Source organism: Cyprinodon tularosa, unplaced genomic scaffold, assembly GCF_016077235.1.
Source record: "Cyprinodon tularosa strain WSP-4 unplaced genomic scaffold, ASM1607723v1 ctg96, whole genome shotgun sequence".
NCBI classification, from domain to species: Eukaryota; Metazoa; Chordata; class Actinopteri; order Cyprinodontiformes; family Cyprinodontidae; genus Cyprinodon; species Cyprinodon tularosa.
Window position 1 is genome coordinate 831,171 of NW_024039740.1, and position 14,433 is coordinate 845,603.

Below are 14,433 nucleotides of genomic sequence, written 5' to 3' on the forward strand. Positions count from 1 at the left end.
TAATATATGTATTTCCTATCCCAGTAGGAGTGGTAAATATCTTATTTGATCAAATATTATTCCGACTGTCATATATATTGTCTATGAACATAGGCCCTACTGGCTATGTGTTAGCACAACAAATGAAAGTGTTATAAATAAAACATTATTTGGCCAGATAATGTTTTGTGAAATCAATCAGGAATATAATACCTTTAGTTAAATGATTATTTACCCTCCTTGAACCAGCTAGCAGCGAACAGACATGAGGATTCCATTAAATGATTTTTTTTTTTGTCATAATTTAGTAATCGAAATGTAATGAGCGTATGATAAAAAAAACACATTAACATGTTTCATCAGTATTTAAACCCTTAGTGAAATAAAGCTTGTTTTAGCTTTAAAAAATAACATCTCAAAATCAGAAAACACACAAACTGATCAAAATACTCTAAAATCTGTCCCTAAGTGTGCCAGACCCTATACCTCTGTCCATGTCCATTTTGAAAAGTTGGGTTTCTTCCAACAGTTAGCAACTTAGCATGGCAGGCTCACAGCATGTGCCACACACCAAGGGAAAGGCTTCCTTATGAGGCTTTCACCTCCACTCTGCCTCTGCAGCTTCTAAAACTCAGAGAAAAATGTTGCCATCTGTTTAGCAGCCATCTGGTTCTGAAATGTCAACCATTATGACTTAGCCTTGGTCATGCTTGAGATCTGGGCCTTGGGCCTGGCGCCATGATGTTGTCCTCTTCGAATGTGAACCCCTGGGAAGCTTCATGGAAAGAGAAACAAACCTTCTGTGCTGTGGCGTTTTACTGTTCTCAAACTCTGTTGGGGGCCAAGGCACACCTCTGTTGGAGGTGTCTTGTAGAGTCAGTTCGGGGAAGGTTTGCAGAAGCTATGATAGGCCAGCTGCACAGTGGAGCAGAGCATCACCCTCTACTCCTGTGAACATATTAGGATAAAACATGGACATCGGTTCACAATGTCCAAAATGATCAAGGTTTATGGCCTTATGGTTCTTGTTTAAAGTACTACAGTTCTATTCTTCATAGATTTATCCCACCTCATTAGAAGGAGGAATAGATACTAGTTGTGTAAACTAAACACCATAAGGTTATTCTATTAACAAAAAAATTGTAATAGTAAATACAATGAAAGCAGATGTCTTCAGCTTAATCAAACAAATGTTGTAAATTCAGTACCTTGACTTCGACAGTTTACTGTGCAATACCTACGAGGTTAACTTTTAAAACGCTGCCCTTATAAATCCATCACCACTTATTCCATCTTTTTAGCAGTACAAGCTGAGGTCACATTCTCCTCCATAAATGATCTCAATATTATAGTTGTGTCTTTGAGAATGACACATTTTGAAACTAGTTTGCTTTTTTGGAATAATCACATGCGATTTACCAAACTGTGATTGTAATTTGACCCAACATTTTTGTGTGTTTTTGTATTTGATAAAAATAACTTATTTTGTTTTTTCAGAACATAATCATTTTAGTAATCATAACAGATCCACCAAAATAATTTTTTGTTTGCAAAAATATGGTTTCAGTTTCTCATATCTATAAGGTTTTTTTTCTCTTGCACAAGCAAAGATCACACCTCAAAAGATTTAAAACGGTTGTCGGCAGTATGTGGCTTGGTTTGGATGTTGTTGTCCTTTTAAGTATTTTTTTCTTCAATTCTAGTTTAATCCTGTTAAAATTAATTTTCTTTTATTAACATCCACATAAAGCTTTACCAACATACTTAGAATATAATGTATTATGTCTGTCTAAACCAGAGTTGTGTGGTTTTTATCTCTATTGCAGATGATTAAAATTAGAGAATATTTAAATACAGATATTTTTGAGTTATATTTAATTTTATTATACTTAAATTCCTCACAGGATACCTAGTGCTAAACCTATTGGATTATAAAGGCACCTAGTGGAAAGCCAAAGATACAATATATGTTATCCTAAAGGTTAAAATAAGAATCCATTCTATAACTTTCAGGACGGAGATAAAAAAAAAAATGCATTACAGTATATAGTTGCAAGAGCTGTTCATACTTGCTGCAAGCAACAGTAACCTAATCCCTATTTTGCACATTTGCCATTTCAGGAGAGGAAGCTGCTGGGACACGGGTGCCTGGCCATGCTTCGTATCGGTTGATCTAGCAGCTAGAGCATGTTTGCAAAGCCTGCCCTGTGAGAATGATAAATTGAAGTGATACATGTGTGATCTCACCTGTACGGCTCAGGAGTTCCCTGGGTGAGTAACTCTGCTCTGTTTGTGAACTGAACCTATCCTGCCTCCTAGGGGGAAAAGGGGTGCTGGGCTCTGTGAGGCCTTCTGGGAAGACATTATCGCCCACCCAGCTATCCCCATGGGTTAAAGCTATCTATATCTCAGCTAGAAGGACCTTAGTGTCGTTTGTTACTACTGGCATGTTGCTGCATGTTGTTCTGCAGGTATGGTAACGTCTTTATTCTAGTTATTGCTAATTTAATGTGTGATGTTTCTAACAATGACATCATTAATTTTTTTACACTGGCTTTCCTAATATTATCTGTTTATTATACAGTGCTATATGACATACTGTACTAAATTTCCAGACAAAGATAGACTTGGTGCAGGTGAAGCATATGTGGGACATTTTTGCTGACGGAGATTTTTTATTTAATTATCTATTTCATACATTTATCATTTCTATATTTCATATTCCAGCTGAACTACTTCACTTGTATTATGTAATTGGTATTGCATTAATCATGTTAATTAAAAATAACAGAGTAAACAAAAACTCTTTGATGTAGGTGATTCATTCCAAAAGTTGATGCACAGTTGAACAGCCTTTTTTTGGTAGCATATCAAAATGCAAATACAAGCAAAAAATATGGACCTAGAAAATGTAGCACAGGAGAGTTAGAAGGAACTGCCTGGAAGGAGGAAATAAAGGAAACTTTACTATGGTCTGTTGGAATACTAACCTAAAAAAAAAAACAAGCAAGAAAGATACAACAAGTTAGCCACAGCAAGTCACAGAAAGAACATTTGTTCTGCAAAACAATTCCAAGCAGTGATTTTGAAACTATGTTACTATCAGTCAGCAGCATCTGACATTATTGTTATATTTACTTGATTGGTGATCCTGTTACAGACTGCTTTGTCCCTTCAAAAACAACTGGGAACTGATTCTTTAGCTGCAGTTTTAAGAATTTCTTAGGCAAACGTGATATAAGCATACCCAGCATCACAGCTATCATATATATTTAGAGTTTTGTTTATGTTTTCAATGCATTTTTTCTTGTTTTGTTCATCCCCTAGTTTGCTTTTGTTCTGTTGATTGTACTTATGTTGTTCCTCTGTTATTTTCCCCTCAAAGTATACACTTCTGTTCTGAGTTTAGTCTTCTTATTGCTGGATTATATGTTGTATTCCTTCTGGTTCTGTAGGTTTTTTTGTGTAATTCATTACAATTACTGTCTGTAATTTATTATGTATATCTTCATCATGAGACTATCCTGGTTCTGTTGCTACTTTGGTCCACAAACAGAAATCAAACCACCCAAATAATCACATGTTGTTTTTATAATTTTCTTTTAACAGCACTGAAAGAGCACAAAGCTTAAATTATTGTTCTATAATATTTATTAGACAAAGTAGAGTATATTATTTTAAATCATTCTAATGCTCAGTATAAGACATATATATAGTATTTCTTCACAAACATGTTTTTGGGGGAAAGAAAATCTTTTATATTACACAGTTTTATATTATACAGTTTTATATTAGTCTGTTAAATATTACTCAAACAATGGGATGATTTATTTGAACTCTTATGTTAAAATTGATGTTAACATTTGAATACACCTAAAAACATCACCAACAGTATAGTGTGAGCAACATAGACATAAAATATTCCCTGTTTGTTCAACAAGTAAAATTGACATCTATCATCCATGTTACAGGTCTTTTGGCATTTCAGCTCCATTAAGCTGTGATTAAATATTGGCCTTGTTATTCCTTTAAAATCATTTATAGCAATCTGGAAACAATAGCATTTCTGTTAATCCAAAGAGATTAAAAATCAGAGATTTTTCACTGAAGCCAGCTAAATCATTGTCATCACATTCTTACCTTAGTACAGCTAAGCTCTTATTATAATGCATTTGGAGATGTTTGTTTACTCAGCGATTAACCTCTCAATCATCTGACAGACAGTGAGCTTGAATGTCATTGAACATAGCCCATAACACTTTACCCAGGAGGCTGAGAGATATTGTAATTTGCCGACCCTCTCTGAACAGGGTTGAGATTTATTATTGTTTTATTAGAGTCGCAGCCAGAATGTAGCATTATTGTAGGGCATAAGCTCCTCTATTTAGCATGCAACGGTTTGGTGATGTACATACCACTGACTCATTTTGCTGTCTGTAGCCATTGTGCTAACAAACTTATGACTTATACAATAAATAAGTTAGTGTTATGCTTTAATAATGGTATAAAATTTGGAATTAATATTATCTAATAATACATTTCAATGACACAATCTTCTCACTCTAGAGCTTTAAATATCACATTTTTGATGTAATGCAGTGAATCCAGATGAATATAAAGCATGTTAAATCAAACTATTATGAATCTTCTGATCATGTTTTAAATTTATGTGACTTAAATTAAGAAAAAAAGCATATCTTTACGAATTACTTGAGATTAAAGAAGGCATGTAGCAGTAAGGGACTAAAAGTACAGTAGCAGCCATTCAAAATGGCCCTTTCCATCCAACTCCCAGCGAAATCCCCTCCAACTTCCAGCCACTGGAGGGACCTCCTCTTGCATATTTTTTACTCTGACTCCACCCTTTCGTTAAATGTCAGGGTCTGACCAGGAGATAACTCTTCTGTTTAGATCTTAATGTCAACAAATCATGACAGAAGGAATATTTTAGTACAAATATTGATGTTTAAACAAAAGTATTGTACGGGACCAGCCAATGACCAGCCAAGGGCCTATCAAGGAAAGTGGCGACATTTTTAATGGCTACCAATGTATATTCCATGCGATTTATCATCAGTAAGTTCCATCATCTTTGTTCAAGCATTTTTGCAGTATGTTACTCTGAACCTCGGGTGTGTGTGTGTTAGTGTAAAGGCAATTTTTTTACCAGGAGAACTGGGACATTTCATTTTCAAACATCTTATACTAAAACCTTTATTCATCCTTGCTGATTTTTGGGGGCATTTCCACTGTAGAACCCACAGCAGTATACCCTCCCTTTTTATCAGAACCAACTGGTCTTGCTAAGTAGCTGAATGTGATACAGAGATGTCTATCACAAAAGCAAAAGTCAATTTTAGGGAGAATAACTAATATTTCACAAAAAAGTTCATAGAAAGGTAAAGAATTTTTCATTTATTTATTTTCAGCCTACTGATCTTATAGGAAATTTGCTTAAACAGATCAACAGTTCTAATTCTTTTAAGTGTTACGAATAACATAAAAAAGAGAAAGAAATAATATTATAAAACTCTTACATATTTCTAATGTAATATTTAAAAGATGTATTTCTCTCTTTTCTCTTTCTTCATTTTGAAAACACAGCCACAGCATCTGGTTTGATTTTCTTCTGTCGCAAAACATGAAAGATTGCAAACCCTTTAAATTTGATGACAATAAAAACGTACATTTCTAATTCACAATTGTACAACAAATATTATTATGATCAAGTGAAATATTTTATGGAACAGTTTACACTCCTTATCATTCACTACCAAATGAATCCCAAGAGCAGTGTGGTTAGTGCAAAAAAAAACAAAAACAAAAAAACAAGCAAAAAACAAAATAAGCTCATACTTGTTTGTGACCACTTAAACATCTGTTCGGCAAGGCAGTGACAGAGAAGAAACTGTTCTGGTTGCTTAAGGTCCTGCTCCTGATGGACCCGAGACTTTTGCCAGAGGCAATGGAACAGTCAGTGTCCAGGGTGAGTGGGGTCAGCTGCAATCCTGGCTGCACTCCTCTAGGTACTGTAAACATATAGTTCTGGTGAGATGGGAGGTTGAGGCCAATAATCCTCTCTGCTGAGTGGATGAGCCGCTCCTACTTGGCTTTGTCCCTGGCTAAAGCTGCAGCAAACCAGCCTGTGATAGATGATGCAAGCAATGCTATGCCAGTTTACAAATAAAATTAAAAACCTCGAAGTTCAGTTTTCCCAGATAAAAATGCACTTGCTCATTTTCATAGTTCACTTTTTCAAACAAATAACTACTGTAAGTTCACAAACCTATAATGAACTATTTCAAGCTCATTTGGCAAATTAAGCCACGATCCTACACACTAGCCTCACATTTCACCATTTAAATGTGTGATCATAATATATACAAAGAAATGGAAAATACTTGATGCAGTCAAGGTATAATTTACAAGCAATGAAGCCTTTATTCAGCCAAATTACACAGAACTTCAGAAGCATACAGGTACATTCAGGTTCTGCTGAAAATATCAGGTTCAAAAATAATTCCTTACATTACATTCCTCATCCAGAGGATTTAGAGGTTAGATGTTTTAACTCATGTGATGCTTCAAATGTTAAGTGGATGTGGCCGAAATACGGACTTAAGTCCTAGTTGGCACAGTTTGCACAAAAACGTGATTTTTTTTTTCAAGCAGAGTCTTCCTTTGCTATTTCATAAAACTCTGGCAAGTGCCCTTCTAAACTGGAAATAGAAATACCAGCAGATGACTCTGAATAAGGCAGTTTAGTACTAGCAGTAGACATGCTGGTCTTTCATGCTGTTTGCTGTAATAAGTGGCATAAAAACCTAACATTATCCATTGAAAGTGTCATTATTAATGAACGTGAATGCGAGCTGTGTGTGTTGCTTATTGTTCCCCGACTGAACGTCTCTCTCGTTTACTTTCATTACTTCAAAACTGATCCGTTCAGTTCACCATTCACTAAAATTATGAACGTATTCAGTGACGCCATTCACTGAACACATTCATGCACAACACAGGATGTAACAATGGAGACAACAATAGCTGTGTAGAGGTTCACCATCATCCTCAGTATTGTTAATACTCAAGATTTAGAGAGCTGGATGAAAAAAGTCATCATTCAGCTCCCTATAATAGAGATCTTTGTCCCACAGTGCTCCAGAGTCCTCCACTACATAAGGTGTATATTGGGCATATGTACATGTATATTGTTCGCTCCTGCTGTGAAGTTTGTGTTCGGTTTGAACAAATCTTTAGGGCCCTGTTATACCTTGCTGATTTAGACAGTGTATGCCCGACGTCGCAGAATCTCCTAAAAAGCTGGCATACGCTGAACTTTCTATGTAGTTTTTCAATTTTGGGTGTATACATAGCGTATTCATAATGAGTCCAGAACTTATGTCCAACAACAGCCTAACGTATGCATAATGTGCAGCAGCGTAATGCCCATGAAATGATGCAGATGCCAATGTCCTGCAGGGAGCAGCGATGCGCCCGGAGAAGCCCGGGCTGCATAAACAGGTGTCTTTGATCGCGGTGTTAACCTAGCTGTTTACCGCTCGGCCAAAAAAAGAATAAATATATAAATAAATAAAAAACGAAAGGTTTGTAGTCCCAGCAGATTCAGCTTCATGTCTGCTAGGAAGTTTGTTGGTTGTGGCCGTGGGTGTGAATGCAGGGAGGATCCATCACACTCACCTTCTCAATAACCCTACAATGTTGATGCAGTCTGGAAGAGAACGGTTTCCTCCTGTGAAACCCCTTTTATTTCAAAGTGCTGCCAATACGCCATTATTCTGTAAATGTAACTTAGAAACACATTCAATGGTCATCTGGAACACATCAGACATTGATATGCATTGGAGATGAGTTCTTAATAAGTTAATAAGTTACTCATAAGTTATGCACAAGTTACTCGTAAGTTTTGGATAAGCTAGATGCCACAACTTATGTCAACGATCGGATACCTTACCTGTAACTTTTGCCCCACATACACTGGCATACACTCGCCATGTGTCATCTTGTACCAGCGTGTTTAGCATTCTTCAGCATGCTCATAACTTATACAAAACATACCCATAACTTATCGAACGTATTCCAGCATTTTTGCCAGATTTTTAGTACCGCAGGCATATGCTGGTCTAAATAATGAAAGTGTGACAGGGGCTTTAGGTACAAACCCTTCCATCTGCACTGCCACCTGGTAATTAAGCTCATTTGAGCACAGCAATAAAGGTGGAGCCTCCTTGTACTCTATGTATTCAGGCCACAGTAGGGCAGTGTGGCTCCCAGTTACACTGCGAATGATATTTCCTGTCTCCTATGTATTTCATGAGTAAGTTAATACTTGCAAAGATGTATACACAAGGTGCAGATGATGACAAAGAGTTCATAGTTTCCACTGAAAATAATATGAGATCCACAACAGAAGAAGCAAACAGTACTGGTTCCTTCCATTGTTCTGATATTACCATTGCCCTGTCATATTTGTATGTATTGTTGATTCTATTTTTTCCTCATTGCAAGCTCAGTTAGTAAGTTTTTCTTATTATTCATCATTGAAACTGACTATAGTTTTTTGACCTACTCTGAGCCCTCTTCATCAAATCATGACAGCATGCTCCTAAATTCAACATTTAACATTTAACATTAATTGGGTGGAAATGATTGTTCATTTCCTTATAAGATGCTTGAAGAAAGCTAACTTTAAATATAAACTAACTTTGAAGATAACACAGCTAGCCAGATGGGGGTTGAACACTTCATTTGGCAAGTAGAAGAGCAAATTATTGACAAGTTCTTCACTGTTCACATTGTTACTTCATGTTCCCAGACGTTAGGCAGAACACAGTTTTGGTATATTTTCAACAAAAGAAACAACCATATCTGTTTGTATGCTAAGTGAAAAAGAATCACAAACCCAGAAAAGCGACCAGTGTAGGTTTGGTCCTCCAAACACTTTGGTGATAACTGCTTACAATTATAATTTTTCCCATAAAACTTTTTTTTAATTCTTATCTTTGTCTAAACTACTTAGAATTTTAGATATATGTCTATCTGATGTGTTTCTTTTGATATGTTTTTTTCCTATAACAAAACAATAAAGGCCTAAAAAGTCCTATAAGTAACTAGATCACATAAGATGATAGGTTTAGCTTCAATGACAATGACATTTCTCGTTTCAGGGCTTGTCTAGAACAGCGTGTTTGTAAAGAAGGACCTAATGGGTGGGAAGTGATGCTAAAGTGTTAACTGTGCAGCTTGAATGCATAAAGAGAAAACAACTGATACCATTACACCCTCTGTCACATCCTCTTTCATAAATCACGCTGATACCAAGGCTTCCTTGGCTAGAAGACATACAGGATTATGCACTGTGCTAAGATGGACAAATAGAGCAGACAGATCTGTTATGCTTGGTTATCAGGGAGCCCGGATCCAATCAAAGCATTGCTTCATTCACTTAGGAACTAAGCTATATGCCTGTTAGTTATTACTCTGAGTTTAAATACCCCAGCTGAATACATGATGACCACCATCTACAGTACAATAATAGAGAACAGTTCACAGAATTTTATTGCAATGTCAGTTCTAATTAGGGAGGCTGTAAAATATGAAGTTTAATTCTTGGAAGCTTTTTCTGTAAAAACAAAACAAAACAAAAAACAGAGAGATTGGCTTGTCGTTTTTATGTTACTGGAACATTTTTTGGGAATGCAATTAAATAGATTATTTAGCCAAAAGAGTATTTTATTTTGGTAATACCAATGGCATGAAACAACCTCTGAAAATTATACCAACTCTGTCTATTCGTAAGAGAACTTGTTTGGTATGCATGGATAATATTTTGTATCACTTTTTCCATTATTAATAACATAGCAGACTCTGAGTATCTTAGTAGATATCCCCCAACTCCCCAATTTCAGGTTTGTATAGTGTAGTACTATGAAATACCGGTAATATGATTTAGATGATAAGTAAGAGCAAGTTTTGATTTGTGACGAAGGTGTCTGTGGAATAAAAAATATGTCTGTTCTTGAAAAGGCTTTATGAGGGCTGGAATAAAATCATTAGTCATTATTGGTTGTATTTTGTAAATGCCATTGTTGGGCTCACTGGATTGTGTGCTGAGCTGCGTTAGGGTTCTTTCTTACCTTTTCCTCCTTAGACTCCAGTCCTGACGAGCCTCCAGCTGGTTCCAATTGGACGCAATCAGGGAGCAGTATTTAGAGGAGTGGATTCCCTGGGACGGACGCCAGTCGGTTAAAGTTCCACACAGTGAAGCCTCGCTGTTTCCAAGCCGGTCCTCCTCTCAGTCCTCCTGGATCCTCCCCTCGACTGCTCGCCTGCCTGTCCACCCTCTGGAGCTCTCAAGTCTAAGCCCTCCATCTCTGTCTAAGACTCAATCTCAGAGTGCTCTTCCAACCTCCCCTCCAGCTGAACCGCTCTCCAAGAACTGTAAGAAATCAGCATCTTCTCAAAATAACTCGGATCCTCCTGCCAGAATCTAACTTATATCTCTCTCCGTGCAGTTCCTGAAGAAGCCGCTGTTATCCGAACCATCACGCCAGGCTGAACTTTATTCTGTAAAACTTTTCAATAAACAATCTAACTGCTTCCTTACTCGCATTGTGTCTGCGCCAGAGTCTACTTTTGAATCATGTCAGAACCGACTGGCCAGCATGACTCTGCAGCACAACTACGAACCGCTTTATCCGAACAAGGAGTTCTCCTTGGCCGTCATGATTCGGCTATCTCAACAATAGCTCAACAACAAACCTCAATCATGCAGACTCTTAGCCAGTTGTCACTCCAAGTACAGGAACTTAGCTCCAAGTTGCCGTCTCCTCCTCCTCCTCCTAGACTTAACCTATCTGCTGGTTCTGCTGCCTCTTCCAGGTCTCCCATCTCCAGAGACGTTGTTTTGCCCACTCCTGAGCCATTCGCCGGCGACCTGAACAAAAGCAAGGGATTCTTGCTACAGTGCTCCCTAGTGTTCGGGCGGTCCCCGCAGTCATTTCCGGATGACGCCAGCAGAATCTCCTACGTCATTGGCTTGCTCAGAGACAAGGCTTTAAGGTGGGCTGAAGCAATTATTGATGATTCAAACATTTATGAGTACACCTTTGGAGAATTTCTAGATTTATTTAAACAGACATTTTGCTTACATGTTGGAGAGGAAGAAGCAGCCAAAAAATTGTGGACTCTAAAACAAGGAAACAAGTCAGCAGCAGAATTGGCAATTGAATTTCGTACTCTTGCAGCAGAATCCGGTTGGAACGAGACAGCCCTCAAGGGGGCGTTCCAGCATTTTCTCAGTGAAAGGCTAAAAGATGAATTGGCCTGCCGAGAGGAACCAGAAACCCTGGACCAGTTAATTAATCTCTCCATCCGGATTGACAATAGGCTCAGAGAAAGAAACCGTCAGCGAAATGTAGCAACTTCACACCATGCTTATGCTATGACGCCTGACCCTCAGCCTCAGCCTCAGCCTCGCCCCCCGTCTCCCGAACCCATGCAGATCGGTAGAGCTTGGCTCTCACCTGAGGAACGCCAACGGCGGTTGTCATCTGGCTGCTGTCTGTATTGTGGTCACCCTGGTCATTTGATTTCCGCCTGTCCGGTTCGCCCAAAAGCCTTTGCCCGTCAGTAAATCTGGGGGTGCTGACGGGCAAAACCACGATTCAAAACAACCTCCGTCTAACTATTCATTCGTCCATCTGCTTTGATCGTAAAAACCTCCCCGTGCTCTCCCTGGTGGATTGTGGTTCTGAACAGAATCTTATAAGCCCAGATCTAGTTCACCAATACAAGATTCCAGTTCAAAGACTCCCTACTCCAATTTTTGTGTCTGCCTTAGATGGTAGCGCTCTCAAGACCATTACTCATCAGACTGTCCCTCTTCAGTTTGTTTCTCTAGGCAACCATAACGAACAAATATCATTTATAGTTTTTCCCACCAAGAACTCCCCAGTGGTTTTGGGCTACCCCTGGTTAATTAAACACAACCCCCAAATTAACTGGTCTCTTTCCCGCATTGAGTCCTGGAGCCCTGAGTGCTCTAATTGCTGCCTCCGCTTTGCTCTCCCCCCTCAGAGCTCCATGTCCAATCCTCTGCAACCTCCAGCTGACCTCTCTAAGGTCCCACCTGATTATCACGATTTGCAACGCGTCTTCAGTGAAGATTTAGCCCTCTCCTTGCCTCCTCATCGGCCCTATGATTGTCCCATCAATCTTCTTCCAGGCGCCCCACTTCCCTCTGGCCGATTATACAACTTGTCTAGACCTGAACGTCAAGCCATGGAGAACTATATAAACAGTTCTCTCGAAGCAGGTATCATCCGCCCCTCCTCTTCTCCAGTTGGGGCCGGTTTCTTCTTTGTCGAGAAGAAGGACAAAACCCTCCGCCAATGTATAGATTATCGGGACCTAAATAAGATCACGGTCAAGAACAAATACTCTCTTCCGCTCATATCAGCTGCTTTTGAACCCGTAAGCCAGGCCACCGTTTTCTCCAAGCTCGACCTCCGAAACGCCTACCACCTGGTTCGTATTCGGGAGGGGGATGAGTGGAAAACTGCTTTCAAGACTCACATTGGTCATTTCGAATATCTGGTCATGCCTTTTGGCCTTTCTAATGCCCCAGCAGTTTTTCAGGCTCTCATAAACGATGTTCTGAGAGACTTTCTAAATTTCTTTGTTTTTGTTTACATTGACGATATCCTGATCTTTTCCAGAGATCTGGAGGAACATAAGGTCCATGTAAGAAAGGTGCTCCACCGTCTGCTAGAAAATCGCCTGTATGTCAAAGCTGAAAAGTGCGAATTTCATGTTTCTTCAATCACTTTCCTTGGTTTTGTTTTTGAGGGTGGACAGGTGAAGACGGACCCAGCCAAGCCAAGCCTGTGTCTTTCAGCCCGTTGTGCCCTCCGTCCAGACCCCCTCCACCCGCCCGGATCGTCGACGGCCACCCCGCCTTCACTGTGCGCCGCATTGTGGATGTCCGCCCCCGTGGTCGGGGTTGCCAGTATCTGGTTGATTGGGAGGGTTATGGTCCGGAGCAGCGGTCCTGGGTTCCGCGCTCCTTCATTCTGGATCCCACGCTCATCTCCGACTTTGAGCGCCGTTCGGCGTCTTCTTCTACTCGTCCGCCAGGTGGCGTCCTTTGAGGGGGGGGGTACTGTTGGGCTCACTGGATTGTGTGCTGAGCTGCGTTAGGGTTCTTTCTTACCTTTTCCTCCTTAGACTCCAGTCCTGACGAGCCTCCAGCTGGTTCCAATTGGACGCAATCAGGGAGCAGTATTTAGAGGAGTGGATTCCCTGGGACGGACGCCAGTCGGTTAAAGTTCCACACAGTGAAGCCTCGCTGTTTCCAAGCCGGTCCTCCTCTCAGTCCTCCTGGATCCTCCCCTCGACTGCTCGCCTGCCTGTCCACCCTCTGGAGCTCTCAAGTCTAAGCCCTCCATCTCTGTCTAAGACTCAATCTCAGTGGGCTCTTCCAACCTCCCCTCCAGCTGAACCGCTCTCCAAGAACTGTAAGAAATCAGCATCTTCTCAAAATAACTCGGATCCTCCTGCCAGAATCTAACTTATATCTCTCTCCGTGCAGTTCCTGAAGAAGCCGCTGTTATCCGAACCATCACGCCAGGCTGAACTTTATTCTGTAAAACTTTTCAATAAACAATCTAACTGCTTCCTTACTCGCATTGTGTCTGCGCCAGAGTCTACTTTTGAATCATGTCAGCCATACATCTCTCAGTCTTAATTTCCTCATAACCCAAGTCAAAAGCGTTGCAAATTTGAATAGTGCAGCAATTTTAGAAGGATGATGATCGAATTAAATTAAATTCAGTTTATTTATATGGTTCCGTTTCACAACACATGTCATCTCAACGCACTTCACAAGGGCAATTCAACCAGAGCATACAGTCAAACTTATTCAAAGATTTCTTTCTAATAAAAACCAGCTGATTGCATTGACTCGTTAAGTCAAGGACAATCCCTCACACCAAGCATGTTTGTAGCGACAGTGGAGAGGAAGACTCCCTTTAAACAGCAAGAAAACTCCAGCAGAACCAGGGTAAGTGTGAGTGGCCATCTGCCGAGGTCCACTGTCGTTCAAGAAGACAGAAGCAGACTTGACAGAATGATCCATTGAAGGGTGGAAAACTAGCTTGTAATCCACGGCCAAAATACAAGGGGGTTCAATTGCTGGCAGTTTTAGAAATATGCCATTAAAAGTATTGGGTCATCTAAGTTGTGGCCATATACATCCCATACTGCTTAGAATTAACGGCAAAAAGTTCAATATTGGTCTCATCAGACATGAGAATCTTCTGTGTGTGTTTTTGGCAAACTCTATGCTTTCATATGTCTTGCACTGAGGAGAGGCCTCCATCTGGGCCACTCTGCCATAAAGACCCGACTGGCTTTCTCCAATCTTCCTACTGCATC

At 39.7% G+C, this 14,433-nt stretch overlaps 1 long non-coding RNA gene across 2 annotated transcripts in view; it reads left to right on the top strand.

The window, feature by feature from the left end:
• Positions 1-2,113: 2,113 nt before the first annotated feature.
• LOC119776847 overlaps positions 2,114-14,433 on the top strand; it is a 36,826-nt gene continuing 24,506 nt past the window's right edge. For both annotated transcript variants that reach the window (XR_005279839.1, XR_005279840.1), the window contains exon 1: positions 2,114-2,250. This is a non-coding gene — a long non-coding RNA (uncharacterized LOC119776847). The remainder of the gene's footprint in view (positions 2,251-14,433) is intronic.